This window comes from Trachinotus anak, unplaced genomic scaffold (assembly GCF_046630095.1).
Source record: "Trachinotus anak isolate AG129_WGS33_773 ecotype Australia unplaced genomic scaffold, CSIRO_AGI_Tana_v1 ptg000001l, whole genome shotgun sequence".
NCBI classification, from domain to species: domain Eukaryota; kingdom Metazoa; phylum Chordata; class Actinopteri; order Carangiformes; family Carangidae; genus Trachinotus; species Trachinotus anak.
The window spans coordinates 9,360,295-9,375,623 of NW_027273852.1; the positions used below are offsets into that span (position 1 = coordinate 9,360,295).

Genomic DNA, 15,329 nt, shown 5'->3' on the forward strand with positions numbered 1-15,329 from the left:
TGTTGATATTGTATTTCTGTTAATGCAAATGTAAAATGTAAGAATGTATTGTAGGGCTGAGTGTAATGGATTCACTTATAGGTCGGAGCAAACCCTATGATAAAACATGAAGATTTACAATATATTAATTGCAAGACAGCACATATCAAAGTGGCCGTTAACTACCTGAGGTCAATGTCATACTGTCTAATTAACCGGGCAGCGGCTGTGTGGTCCTACATGGCTGTGGAAGGTGGAGAGAGCAGCCGATCTCACACACCCACCCACCCCCCCACCCACCCCCCCCACCCTTTACCCACCTTTTACTTCCTCCCATTCAGAGGCACGCACGCACTCGCTGTCTGAGTTCTTGCATAGAACACTCTGAGACATTCCATTTGCATGCCCGCCCCATCAAGCTGGATGCACTCAGACTGGTAATAAAAGGCATTGACCCCCTTAACCTTTATGAATTACAATTTGTGCCTGCAGCACGTCCTGTCAGAGGCCTCAGAAAAGCAGGCACCTCAGCCGGGGTGTGTGCGTGTTGTTTTGCAGTTGTTAAGGAGAGGGGAAAAGGTTTTTACAGCTCCTCGTCGGAGCTCCTGACAAGCAGGGAGGAGGCGGTCTGACAGCAGAAGCAGGGTAGGGAGGGACTGCAGCGCTGCTGATGGCTCCATGCTAATCTCCATCTCTGGATGGCGCACAAAACTATTGAGGCTCCTCTCTTTGTCAAGACCAAGGATACACAGCCTGTGCGGCTACAGTTCACCTGTGTTCCACCACTGATTTCTTACTCTCCCGTACATCAACTGAAGCTGTTTATTCTTTTATATATAACTAACTAGAGCCAGTAACAGATTAAACCAGATTGCCTCTTATGGAAACAACTGGCTTGGATCTTTTGGCAAGTTTGCTGCTGACTGGTTTGGGTAATATAAATGGCAAAGACTGAGCTACATGATATTATAGTCTCCCACATTAATATTTCATCCAAATTTGATGATTCTGAATGATTTAAGTGATTAAGTGTTCCTTTTTGCTCAGAGAAAGTTATCCTAATTCTTCAGCAAAAGAACCCATTTTAAAAACAATTGAGAAATCTCAAAAATACACTGACATACAGCTGGAAAAAAGACTATTTTTTTAGCTCATGAAAAGGTGAGGTTTTGCAGATACAAACAGTAGTTTTCACAGGACAGCATCACAAGATTTAGAACATCACAACAAGACAATTCAGTCACACAAACTGAAACATTCACAAATATTATTGCAGTGTCTCTAACTTCAGTTCGTTTTGCTGTTAGTTATACTGGAGTACTCCCAGTTCAGAAAAGTGAAACGATTAGTTTGAACTTGGTAAATTCAGTTTTCTGTAACTCCAGTAACATTTTGTTTCATGAATGGTCAACACGTAACTGCCTTCCTAGAAAGACATGTCTTTTAAACTGGTGGTAGTTCACACACGAGGAGCTAAAGGTAAGAGCCCCAACAATGATAATTACCACAGCAGAATCAGAGGGCAGGGAACAGTAGATTCTGCAGGGTTTGGTGCTTAGAAGCGTGAACAGGTACTCTGCTGTTTAACATCCCAAAACTGTATGCTAGGCTTAAGACTCAGAAACCTGTGGGAGTAATTTGCATTCCTTTCTTATGTGGCATAAATACTACTATACTACACTCAGAGAGTTTCATAATCTAGTCTTTATGGTATGTTTTCTTTTCTGTTGATGTATAATAAGTCATACCATTGATTAAAATGTAACTTATTCTGCTTCTGTATTATTGGATCAATTTGAGATTTTCTGAGAGGCAGCAAGAAACGAGCCAGTTAGCAAACATGTAGCAGGAATAGTAGATTCAGTCTAGGTGATAATTAAATGATCACAAGGAAACTTCTCCAAATAGCCAGTGAATCCTTCAGTATGATGGTGCCATTTCTCCTGGATGGCACAGTTGATAATTACAACAGTGATGATCATACACCATGATAACACTTGTAGTTTTATTCCCAGAGCAAACTGGAGAACAGGTGGACAACCAGGTGGAAGCTGAATCCAGGTCACATGTTTTGAAGACCCTCCCAAAAAACCAAAGTCTCTCCTTTTTTTTTAACCTGTGTAGGTCACAAGGAGAACCTGAGAACTCTTTTTGCTGTTGAGTGTAGACAGCTTTCAAGCAGCTGGTCCAATAATCCACAGTAGGAGTACATGGGCAAATCTCTGATACCGCTGGAAATCATCCCACAGAAATGCACTCTTCATCTCTGAAAGATATAAAGGACATTAGCATTTGCAAAATTGATTTTTCAACGAATCCATAATAACACTGATCTTTGTGCAGCTGGTGGATAGAGCGGTTGGAAGTGGTGTAAGAAATGCTGAGGCTTGCAGTATCAGTCTTTATCCTGCCTGAAGTCTCTAACACCTCCATATCCACTGGGTGCCCTATGCTTAGGAGCGTTCAACTGAACAAAGCGATTTTATTAAATAATTCCTTAACAGAAATACTATAATACCAATATAGGCTGGATTTTATATAAAGTTTAAAACTGACATTGGGTTCTCACAAACACTAGCGTGAACTGAGCTTTATTCCTTCCTCTGTTTAACATCAGGAAATTCAGGCAGTGACTGTGTGAACAGGAGCGTGGCTGACAGGGGCAGCCGTGCGATGATTGGTTTACGGATCTGTGCTTTCTCTAGTGACTTCAAGGTCACTAAGATTTACAATCAAATGGCTTATGACACTTTAGTAAAAGCCACCCACAGCTGATGACAGGAAAAGAAAAGGAGTCGGCCACTTTAGAGGGATCTGCTTGACCTCATGCTGTGGTCCATTACTGGGATGTGCTGTTGTCTGTTTTTATTACAACACCTAGCAAAGATATGCAAGTTAGTTTTTGCAGACAGAAGGTTGTTAAGGACGGCATATGGAGAATGGATTTGATAGACAGACAGTATATGGTGCACACAGTATAGTAGATTAGAAGAATGGTGCGTTTCAAGCTCCAGTCAAACTGCAGTTACAGTCTACTACACAAAAGAGCAATTAAATATGATTTAAAGGCCAATCTGTAATAGCTGTGTGCTGCCCCCTATTGAAATATTATTGCCCAGCTACTTACTGTTTTAGATGGTGATTTAGTGTGGTGTTCTGTCTAGTTTAGTTTATTTCAGTCATTGTGCTGAAATTTAATGGCTGAGTTTTGATTTAAAGACTATTTAACTGCTAAATATGTGTATGCCTGAATATGGAGACTGTCAAAGCTTCGTTCTTTTGTTAAACAGAACAAATATATATTTTAAAAATAATGATGGGTACATAATCTTCAACCTCGAAGTTTATTTACCATCAACATCTCACCCTTTAACTAATGTGAATATCCACAAAAAGCACCATATAAGTAAAGAATGAATGCAGGTTAACAAAATTACATTACCAACACCGGATATGAGACTTGTTACACATAAGCTTATATTCAAGGCATGTTTACTTAGCACTCATATGGAACACTGTTGATTTTTATGGGACGCATATGGCTGCATTTTATTATGCTCAATTAAATCGCTTTAAACTAGGATTAACTTTTTGGGGCGGCAATCAATTATATCACTTTTTCTTACTTAAGGCTGTTCACTGTGTGGCTGCTGCAAACGTCTCCTAAGCGCTGCTCACAGAGTGGGGTGTCAAATATGAGGCTGTCACAACAATGTTCAGTGGAAGGGCCCTTCCTGCTTTTAATGGCCTGACCTACATCCCAGTTCAGAGAGGCAGTCTGGTGTAGGTCCTGGAGCTGCACAATGTCACTCACAGATGCCCAACTCAGCAAGATCCGGAATGCTCAATTAGTTGCTTTTATAGGCCCCATTAATATGCATTAACTCTCTTTCCAATGTACGAGCACAGACAAACAGTCGCTGCTGCCAACACATCAAGCAGGTAACACAGATTTTTTTTTTTTTTTAACCCGTTCTAGAACATACATAATTTTGGCATCATAAAAATCTATTGTAGAAATAAATAAGGAGCAGAACTGAAATAAAATTAAATTTAAAAATACAGTGGTGGAATGTAATTAAGTACATTTATTCAAGTACTGTGCTTTGGTATACACCTGAGGTTCTTGTACTTAAGTATTTCTATTTCATGAAACTTTCTCTACTCCTGAATAACAGATAATCAATGAATTGTTTCAATAATTTGTGAGTCATATATTACAACAGACTTATTTGGGAGTTTCTGACTTTTGGTCAGATAAAACAACACATTTGAATATGTTATTTTAAGTTTAGGCAAATTGCAAACAGCATATTTCAATTTTTTTTTCTTTTAACATTCTACAGACCAAATGATTAATCAATTAATCAAGAGAATAATTGGCAGATTTATCATTGACAAAAATATTAGTTTAGTTACAGTCCAGTAGTCCAGTACACTTATTTGCCAGCTATAGTAACTAGTTACACTACAGAATAGGGTTTTACATACAAAACATGATCATAAAAAATATGATAAATGAATCCACCAAACAGTATATAAAACAAGCTCCACCTCAACCAGCTGCAACCATAAATAGTACTTATATATTAGTGCCTCAATAACAACTTAATTTCTGCTCTGACTACCTAGTCTGAATTTGAATACTTTAAAACTCACTAAAAAGCAACCAGTTAGCCTAGCCACCAGGCTAAAAACAAACCTAACCAATGCTAGCAACTGTCCCAGGCATATAAAGTCACTTATAACTTATGATCCTAAAATCTGATGACTGAAATCTTTCACCTTATTAAAACATGTTGGTAAGAACAACCAGGCTCCAAAAGTGTAGTTCAAAAAGTGACGCAAAAACTGGTCAAGAGCTTCTTACGGAGGAGCTCTGTTACACTCCATGAACTCCAGCCAAACCTCTGTTACACAGCGTTACGTTTGGATAACTTTTTTGCTTTTTCAAGGAGTACTTAAAGGAGTGTGTTCTCTACCACAGAGATGTACAGATCTAGTGAAAAAAAACAACCCAAAAACAACCCAAAAACACACTGTACAACACAACAGTTATAGGAAGCCAGATCATAACATTTACATAGATACATTCCCCCTCAGCATTCCCCATTTCTCTTGAACCAAGACACCAAGATAGTTCACCACGGAAACCTACACAATCTGGTACCACTCCTCCCACACAATAAACCGATCTGGCACACAGCAAGCTGAATCAATCATGGCACTTTATTATCCTGTCACTAGTCTGCTTCCTGCAAGTGTGTTTACCCTGTCCATGGCCCTGCGATTGTGGCTGTTCAGTGTACATTACGACAGACATAAGTGAGATTGTGGGCGGCCGAAAGTGCAGGGCTCAACCTGCTGTCGTTAATCTGTCATATTGTCGAGAGTCACAGCAGCAGTGACCCATAGGAGGCTCCACCTTGGAGGCACCGCTGATGGTGCTTTGTTGTTCATGGCAGAGGGCCTCACCTATTTTAAGTTTATTGGTTTGCCACCAACGGAGAACCCAAAGAAAGGGTGATCTATTGCCCAACCTCTGACTTCAATTTCTCTGCTCTGGTCCTAATCCATGTTAGGTACTCTATGATTAGGAGTGACTCTCTTAAAACTCATCACCTCTACATTACGTTTTAGTATTTGTGATTTGACTGATTAAGCATCAGACTAGGCTTCTCATTTTAAAGTGTTATGACGAAAAATAAGCAGAAAAACTCAAAGGAGCTAACAGTCATGCACGGCATAATGAAGGCTTAATACTGCTCTTTGTATTATACCAAATTATACAAGGAATCAATCTGAATTAATTGGTAACCGTTCAGATAGCAGCAGTCTCTCTTTAAATTAGATTACTGATGGTTGTGCTGAAAATTCCCCTTCACTTTGTATAAATTAAAGTTCTGGAAAAGCATTTACAAAATAACAAGATATAAATGAATGCAATCGTACTGTTGGAAAAGGTGCTTTTCACAATCACGCAACATATTAGAAATAATAGCTAAATCTTGCCTCAGCGGCCTGTTATTAATTACCTGGCAAATAAGACCTGTCTGTTTTCAAACTGAGTTATAGTGGTGGCGAGAGATCACCAAAGAAAATTAAACAGCAATCAAAGTACATTTCTATCATCATAATTCTGATTGTCAGGATCACCTTTCCCAAGATGGCTCATAACAGCACAACAAATCCTAGTTTTTATTAAGTGGCTCAATTTTCTGCTCTTCATATTTCACACTTATGTTGTATTACAACAGCGCCATACATGTATTCCACATTCTTGTTATTTCTGGTATGCACCATGATTTATTAGCCATGGAAATATGAGAATTCTGCCATGAAGCTGAATTTAATTGATAGTTAGTGAAGACGTGGCTTCTAAAGAGTAATCTGTGGCATCCTCTGTGCAGAGCAGCATGATATGTTTATGCCACAGTACTGCAGAAACTGCAGCAATAACACCAAGCCCCTGGAAGGTTTTCATCACATCATGTCTGTCCTTTTGTCCAGCTTTGATTTTGCACTGCAAAGATTCACAAAGCAATCACTTAGATCTCCAAGAGGATGTAAGTATCTGGCTCTGTGTCTTAAGAACATGGCTTCTTTTATAGCGGGGGGTTATATCAGCCTGGAGACCCATAAGTTATGAAATGTCAGGATCCTATGCATTCTAATTGAGTGTGGAACAGTTAATGGCTGTGGAAATTCAGCCGCTTGACGTCTTATTCCCCTGTGTGCCGTTTCACAGCCAAGCCCATGAGCCTCAATTAAATGACAAAATGGGCCCATTCTTGAAAATAACAACAATAAAAATACAAGCCTATATGGCAATAATATCAGGTCTCACCTTGAATCAACAATGGTCACAGCTTGCAAATGGCTAAACAGAGACATTGTGATAAGGCCAGAGACAGCGAGGCCTATGTGACGTGTTTCTTGCTAAGGCAGCTTGATGCAGGAATACACAGTTGTAGGTCTGCAATTTTATTATAAATTACTCTGGTGATTATTTTCTCAATTAATCAATTAATAATTTGGTCCATAAAATAAAAAAAAATAAAAAATGCCCATCACAACTTCCCAAAGCCCCAATTGCCTGCTTCCCAAAATATTCACTTCAGTATCACAGAAGACAAAGAAAAGATGCCAATATTTGAAAACCTGTGAATCATTGGCTTGTTGGTCATCAAAACAGTTGCCCATTAATTTTCTGTCACTAATCCACTAATCATTTCAGCCCCATACTGGACATAATTTGTATGTAAACAACATGATAAAATATGCTTTAAAAAAGAATGAGAAAAGAATTTAATTACTTACACTTCAAACTGACATGCAGCAGGTAAAACTCAGCCTGTTCACTGTACCCACAGGACTAGCAGAAGTTTCTTTTCAGACTCAGGCCTACTTTTTCTACCAAACTAGATCATGTCCCAAAATATATCACCCCCAAAACCTAAAGTTACCTATGTGTTACTGAGCAAAACTTTTCAAATCCAGAATCAATACCGCCTAAACCCAAGCCCATTTTAAGCAGATGTCTGCAATCTATAAATACACATGGAGCATGTCCTATTAAATTCTGTGATATGGTGAGGGGCTAAATATTGACCCAATCCTGATTGGAGTAGATTTTTTTCACACCCTTGCTTATTGTTTTTATGACTCTTTGACTTTAACCCCTTTACTGCTTCACTGATTTCATGCAGCAAACAATAGCTTTTCAATAATTCAATTTATAGCTCACCATAAATGGAATTCAAAGGACAATGCTGTTGCAAATGAACACAGGCGATGCGTTTGGCTCTGGCATCACCCCGGTTGCCAGAGGAAAGAGAGAATATTTATTTTACGGTTGCCTCACATTCCCATTAAAACGAGGAAGCTACATCTCCAAGCACATGGTGTAAATGTAATATACAGAGTTAAAAGAGACAGATGGTAGAGTGAAAGTCTCATGTGGCAACACTGTGCAATGGTACCACTGCAGCCAGTGCCAAAGACGAAATCCTCCCAACACCATCCAAGGCCAGATTAGATCTATTAATACACGTTCATGTGCATCTATCACGTGCCTGTTCAGGTCCATGTTCATGTGAGCTGTCGGATCCTGATCCACACGTGGCCACATCTCGTTCATCATTTATTGTTAACGACAAAACCCTGTGAAATTATATGTGGGAAAGGATCTGAGGCACAAGCACAGAATTACCATCCTATTTATTTTTCCAGGCCTTTCTGTCAATCACAGCAATAATCAGAAGTAACTCATTCAAATTTTGAGAAAATGAAGGATGCATTCCCTCCAATTTTCAATTTGGAAGTGGCAACTATGGCCATGATGAATGTCTGAATAGTCCATCTTCTTCCTCTCATTTCTCCTAACCTTTCCTGACAGCTTAGATATTGCCTACCTGGTAATTTGCTCTACAATAATTGTTACTGTGAGATTTCCCCCAGCTTTTAACAAGGATTCTTAACACCCTCTGTAGGTGACAAAATGCAATTACAAACACAAGTGCCCCATCGTGACTGGTCATCAGCAGCTGCCACCCCCATTCCCCAGTCCCAACTGGTTCCATTAATGAAAAAAAAACAAAGACTTGCAGACAGATTCGGAAAACATTTGCTTCGAGTAAAACTTTAATTAAAAGATATGAAGCTGTTTTATTGATTAACAACATCAGTGATTAAAGTGTACGGCTGACATTTTTTTCCAGGCTTGCTGTTTTGTTCCCTCTCAGAGATCATTTATTGTTGCGCGGCCCTGTTTATTGATAAGTGTGTTTGATGAATGCAGATGCGGCTGTTTGGAGAGCGAGCTCGCTGATGGAGCGATCATATTGTGTGAAACACCAGGCTCAGGCAAGAACAGCTGTTGCGGCTCCGTCCACTGGGACGCCATGTTTCACCACCACCCTGAGTGCACATGCAGGCACGCTGCTGTAAAGCTGCAACCAACATTTTCACAGCATCCTAACAACTCTATGAATTTTATGACACATCACCAGAGCTCTCTCATCTCTGTCCAGCACTAAAACCTTAATTATTGAACTAATTGCTACAGCTATATTCATCTCTCTGGTAATCCTTTGGTGATTACATTTTGTGTTCAATACCAGACTTATCCTTTAATTAAAAGGATTATTAGCCTTTAAAATTGAGCCACGTGGGATTAAACCCTTCAATGTTAGTGTCAAAAGCATTTTTATCCAAAACAAGCTGAGAAAGAGGTACATCAATTCAATCACAATCAGGAGACTGCCTGGCTGGTCAGATGGCTCATAGCTGCATTATATGGTAGCTTTTATAAGGAGCGGACTTACAACAGCAATAAGCCATTATCCGTATCCCTTCCCAATTAAAGTCTGCAGAATGCTGACACATTACACCTGGTGGGATAACAATCAGTGCAAATAGATGGATAATGATACAGCTCTGACCGGAGAGAATCTACGCACGGTGAGAACAAGGTGAAGGGGTGAATGAGTCAATGGTGAAGAACTAATTATGATACAGAAAGTGAGATCTTTGCCATGGCGAGCCTTCAATGCCTTTCACCTCCGGAGCAGGTGAGTTCAAAGTTCAAAGTCAGCCTAAGTGGAGTGTGATTGAAAATCATTGAAAAGATCTTGAAAAACAAGAGTGTGTTTCGGACACTGAAGGGGGTGGACCTGTGCGGCTGGGGTTTGATGGCACCTCATTGATCTACTTAGGGCCGTGTCATGTACACCTGTGTGCGAAACAGTGAAAAGGAACACATGCTCTGATTAGTGCATGAATACATGAATGTTAAAATGATGTCATCAGTGTCACGGGCGATGCTGTTGTCACCCGGTGCAGCGTCATTTAGCGTCTGATCAATACTCATCAATAGTGCAGCAGAACTATTTGGCACCAATGAGGCAAGCACGAACCATGAGCAAGAGACCATGATGCTGAACCCCCACCTCCTCTCAGCTGAGTCAAGCAGTTAGAATCAAGAGCTGTTTGCCCATGCCAGAGCCACGCTGCATTATCCAGAGCAAGTCTTCATTTGAATGTCCTAATTAGTTAATTAGTTGGTGGTTAAGGATGATATGAGCATCTCATCAATCTCTCTATCTCTAAAAATAAACACCCTGGGACGGCGGTGTTGAGTCATTAGAATACTGATGACTGTGGGAAGTGTCTGTGAGGATGAGAGGTCTGCTTGTGACACTCCATATTTCCACAAACCAGCCGGCACCATAAAGAAGACTAAAGAGCAATTGCTGTATGCATTGTATGGATGATAAGCCAAGCGTGATGTAATGAGTTTACAGAAAGTCTGAGGAGCTCAATTAATGGTTTTTCATGCGTAGCTTTTAGGATCCATTTACTTGTTTATCACTGATGGAGGGAAAATGGAATTAGACATGAGAATGAAAGTTGTTTTCACAGCCACAAATCATCCAAACAAGTTCATGTAAAGAAAGTGTGCATTATGGTTTTTTTAATTTCAACAAGGCTCTTGTTAAAGTGTTAAAGTGTTTTCACCCCACCTACTTCCTTAGATGTCATGTGGACTTTTAACAATTATTTCGGGCAAAGTAGCAGCAGTGAGGACAGAGAGTTTGTTCTTCATTTCTGCAGTGGAATATATGAAGGAAAAGAGGGGAGAAGAGGAGGAAAGAATAGGTTAAAAATAGTTAGCATATGGCAGCATATGATTGAGTTTCCAGGGCTCTGAAAATTCACTCTAATTATTCAACGGTATCCCTCTGTCATCCTTCCCTATATGCATTCCTTTGCGTGGAAGTACAAGTGACTCCAACTAATATACATAATTCTGCTGCTTAATTGGCACGGATCGGGTGAAAGTGGGCTAGGAAAACTCCTTGGAGACTAATAGGGGCACATATCATTGGCTCCATCAGAACAGTAGTCCCATAGGTGATAGAAGTCAGCAAATATTTCATGAGCTGTACTATCAAAGTACCTCACCTCTGGAGTCCTGTGCACTATCCCGCGAACAACACTTCTGAAAGCGTTCTGCTGTCAGGTGTATTTATAGCAGGCGGGCCGATGACTGATGCTAATGCCACGGAAATTATGCAGTGCACTGTTGCTGTCATAACAATATGTTACACTTAAACAGGAAGGTTAACTAAACTAGTCATTTAAGTTATAAGTGGGCCACTGGCGTATGTCTGCATCCACAGGTATGGATTAAGCTTTGTGCTGCAGTAACTCCAGTTGGTTTTCATAGACATGGTCCTGGATTTAGCCTAGCGTTGATTTAAATAATTTGGTGTTAGGTGGAAAGATATGCTCCATGGGGGATTACGTTAAATCACCACTGAGGAAAAGTTAAAGGTTACCCCTGTGCAGAAGTTGGACAAAATAATTGAAACTGTCCATAAAATAAAAGAGTAAAGGAATTGGTCTCAGAAACCATGATACACTGTGTGTAAAACAGCTCACTGACAGCAACATTTCTGTGCACAAACTGCTCTATAGATGAATATCGTGTGATGAACTGTTACCCTTTTTCTGAAATGCAGTCAAGTTAATAGAGAAAACCAAAAGATACACACATGGTGAGAGCTGATAATAAGCTCTGTATGGTTTCAGAACAAATACATATGAAGATATTTTACAGGGTTAGTTGCACCTTAGGGTGTCAGCAGTGTTTACTGATGATGCTTCCGTATGTAATTACAGAATGTAAATGCCACGATACATGCTCAGAAAGAAAAGCTACAAACAAATTCATGAATGGTTTCAAAACAACGTCAGTAGCCCACTGTCTACTTCAAGGACAACTGCTTATTAAGAGCTTGATATTCATATTCATATTAGGTGGTTCCATTATGTGTTATTAATCTTTTTATGTCCATGAAGTATTGTGATGGACATGTTAGTAAAAGCTAAATAATTTCACAGAACCGACGGAAAAGCTTTGTGTGATTTGAGGTTTGCTCACTTTTCTATTCACGAAACAATTTGCTTATTGTAGCATTTGTGTTCTTTTTACAACTCACACATAGGCGGAAATTAGTTTGGGGGTTATACGGTTAAATTTGACTTCTGTGAACAATGAGAGTAAACACATTAGAACTGTCCACCTGCTTCCAGTGTTTGCGCCAATGCTCACGCTGTTAAGGGCTCTCATATGGTTATCACACTCAACTCTTACTAAATAAGTAGAGTTGGGTATTTAAAAAGTTTGTGTTTTAAATTATATGACAAGGCGATTCATGCATTTTATAAACTTACTCCAATGAGTAATAGGTCAAATAGGTCATTTAATTCACTGTTTGCTGTACACTCTATGCAAAAACATCTTATCATTTAGTCTATTATTCAGCTCTAAAAATACTAAAACCACTGGAAAAAATCAAATAGCAAATATTGAATAGACTTGTTTCAAGGATTTCCTCAGAATCCTGTTTCATTTTTGTTTAAAATTCATAAAAAGAATGTATTGGGAAAAAGCAAATTAACAGATTTTTTTCTACATGGAAGAAAATCTATCTGCCAGACTTGTCACACATACGGTAACATTTTGAAATACTTACATCAGTAATATTCAACCTTGGGGCTGCATTTTGAGGTAATGCTAGTCACCATCACCCACCATGGTGTATGCTAAAGTGCTATTATGAAGCACAAGAAAGCATGGATTGTTTCATCAACCAACCAATCACCCAACAAGTCCGTGTTTTCCTACAGGACAAGGCCCTTTGACCTTTCTAAAATTAACATAGACTGCCACAAAAATCAAAACATGATTGGTAATTTCCTCTCCTCTGGCTGCACATGGTAATCACTGAGGTCAGCAGCTGTTTGGCTGAAACCAAAACCTGCTGCACAACCATGACACTAAATGGTAGGATTGTACCATAATAAAAGGTTCACACTATATCAAAACAAATTGTGGCTGCTAAAGGAATCAATTTTTGACATTTCACCTCTATCTACAGAGAGTTCAGTGACCCTGGCTTTTAAATTTACAGCTCTGTACAGGCTCAATCAAAGTGTTTGTCAGCAATGCATTTTGTCGAAAGTTTTAGTGTAACACATTGCAGATCATGACATGTATGGATTTAATGGGCCCTTGAGCCACTCTTATATATCTCATGTCGTTCACACAGGATAAATATCTTAGCTCTTGGTGTAATAACACAGGAGGAGATTTGTGGAAGAGACCTCCATTTCTAATCTTAGATCTATTAAAGTGCTTCTGAATGAATCATCAAAACTATTGATGTCACTGTGGGCTTGTTAGCTGGATCCTGGAGTCAATAACAATTTCTGATGGCGTTTGTAGGAATGGTCGCAAACACTAACTTTTTATGAACAATTGTAATATCATCTATTGAAATATATATATAAAGTGAGCATATGCTATTTGTATTTACATTTTGCTCCCCAAAGATTAGGAAACATTTAGTTTTAAATGACGTGGGATGGTAAAACTAGGAAATGTGAAATGTTTAAGGTTAAGTTCAGTATCTTCTTGTGTTTTCAAAGAGTTCATAGCACAACGTTTAGATCAGCAGTCAGGAAAGAGATGAGATACCAGCAAAGAGGAAAACAGCAAATATAATCCCAAATCTTTCTTTTTTGCAGGAGCAAACACATCCCACTGGCCAGGTTACTTTTGAGGATCCGAGAGAGGAGAACTACTCAAGCTGAGGATTCCCTCTAAGCAGCAGAGACGACTTTCTCCATTGCGGTGAGAGGCTGTTCGGTTAGCCCGGGGAGAGGGATCATGAGTACAATATTGACTTTAAATTACAGCAATAGCTGCTGCTCATGCTGTCTCAGGACCATGCTGCGGATCAAACACAAAGATCAGGCCAGGATTAGGAGAAAGCCACTGACAAGCGCCTCTCTGCTGCAGCAGCACACACGTTCACACAGCACCTCCCAAATCTCACACTAAGCTCTCCCCCGCCTCTCCACATGTAACACACAGACCTTACAGTCATCTCATTTGGATTTCAAAGACAAAATTGATTACAAATTGAATCATCTAAACACAAGGGCTGAAGACCGCTGGCCGTGTGTCTGTGTACGTGTGTGCAGACTTTGTCAGGACAGACCTATTCTGAGGACTGGAAGATGGCATCATTTCCTCACTCAAGGTGAAGACTCTCACGATTGCTTACAGGAAACAGCCGTGCTCTTGCAACGCCTTGTAACTGGGCTTTTATTTTCCTTTTCCTGGCAGTTAAACACAAATAACAGCATGGATGATGTGCTGGGATTCATTGTCTGTGCTCAGGGAGGAGTGCAGGATATGACTGGTGTGATAAATGATCATGCCTTGTGCCTGTCGTGACAAAGGAACTGCGGCACAATCTACATGTGCTCCATCCTTTCGCCATCATTAGGTGTAATTGGGACTCATGGCGAGGCGTGTTCTTTTTCCGCCGTGGAAGTATCAGGGAACGAAGCTGCTACCCGTAATAGGACATGCTACAGAAGAAAGACACGTCCAGGCCACTGCTACAGCACTAACACTATGTCCTAATATCCCACCTCAGGACTAAATGGAGGTTCAACAGATGTGTGCTTGTGTCAGATCTCCTCAACTCTAATGTCAGACCAACTCTATTGTCACATCAAACACTTATTGAGCCTCCTCCTTCACTCTAAATGCACTATTACGCAAAAAACACACAAAACACCCAGTCAGGCGCTGATTACAGTGCTGCTCATTAGCTATAATGGGGATGCATGTGGAATTTACAGCGTTGTGTAACAAGGTTAAAAACAGACGCATGAATTCTGCTATTCATGCAACCTTTTTTTCCTGCAGCACTATTATTCATCATTAAGACAAGAATATCCAAACAGCACAGCTGAGTATGTGCAGTACATTGAGACTCAACTGGCAGAGTAATAATAAATGTGGAGGGGCAAATGAGCGTGCAAGTTGCCCCTGTTTGTCAGCAAAATACCTTGAAAACCCCTGCATGCACTCTTTAAATACAGTGGAGTGAGTTCTAACAGCAGCAGAAACACAAAGTCTTTGTTCCATGACCTCAGTCTGTGTATCCTTTCCCCTCCTTTGAATCAAAGCCCCCACACCATCTTTAGCATTTAGAATTAATTGCACAGTTATCCTCAAATTAATTCCTAACTGTTTTACAACACACAGAGAGAAAAGGGCAAGCCAATTATTATTCTGTTTTCACCTTACAGAGGGGGATATTATGCAAATGATCTTCTCTACATGAGAAGGAAAAGGGACTTTATTTTCCTCAGCAGATGCTGCCTAGACAGTCTAGCATTCTGTGGGGGACAGGAAGTGGGGATGCTGTGAAGATCTGATCGCTCCACCTGGCTTCCTACTGACTCCATATCCAAGCAATAAT

General features: G+C 39.9%; 1 long non-coding RNA gene across 5 annotated transcripts in view; it reads right to left on the minus strand.

Moving 5' to 3' along the window:
- Positions 1-298: 298 nt before the first annotated feature.
- Positions 299-15,329, minus strand: part of LOC139618979 (uncharacterized) — an 85,894-nt gene continuing 70,863 nt past the window's right edge. For all 5 annotated transcript variants that reach the window (XR_011690012.1, XR_011690000.1, XR_011689994.1 and 2 more), the window contains one exon: positions 299-2,245. This is a non-coding gene — a long non-coding RNA (uncharacterized lncRNA). The remainder of the gene's footprint in view (positions 2,246-15,329) is intronic.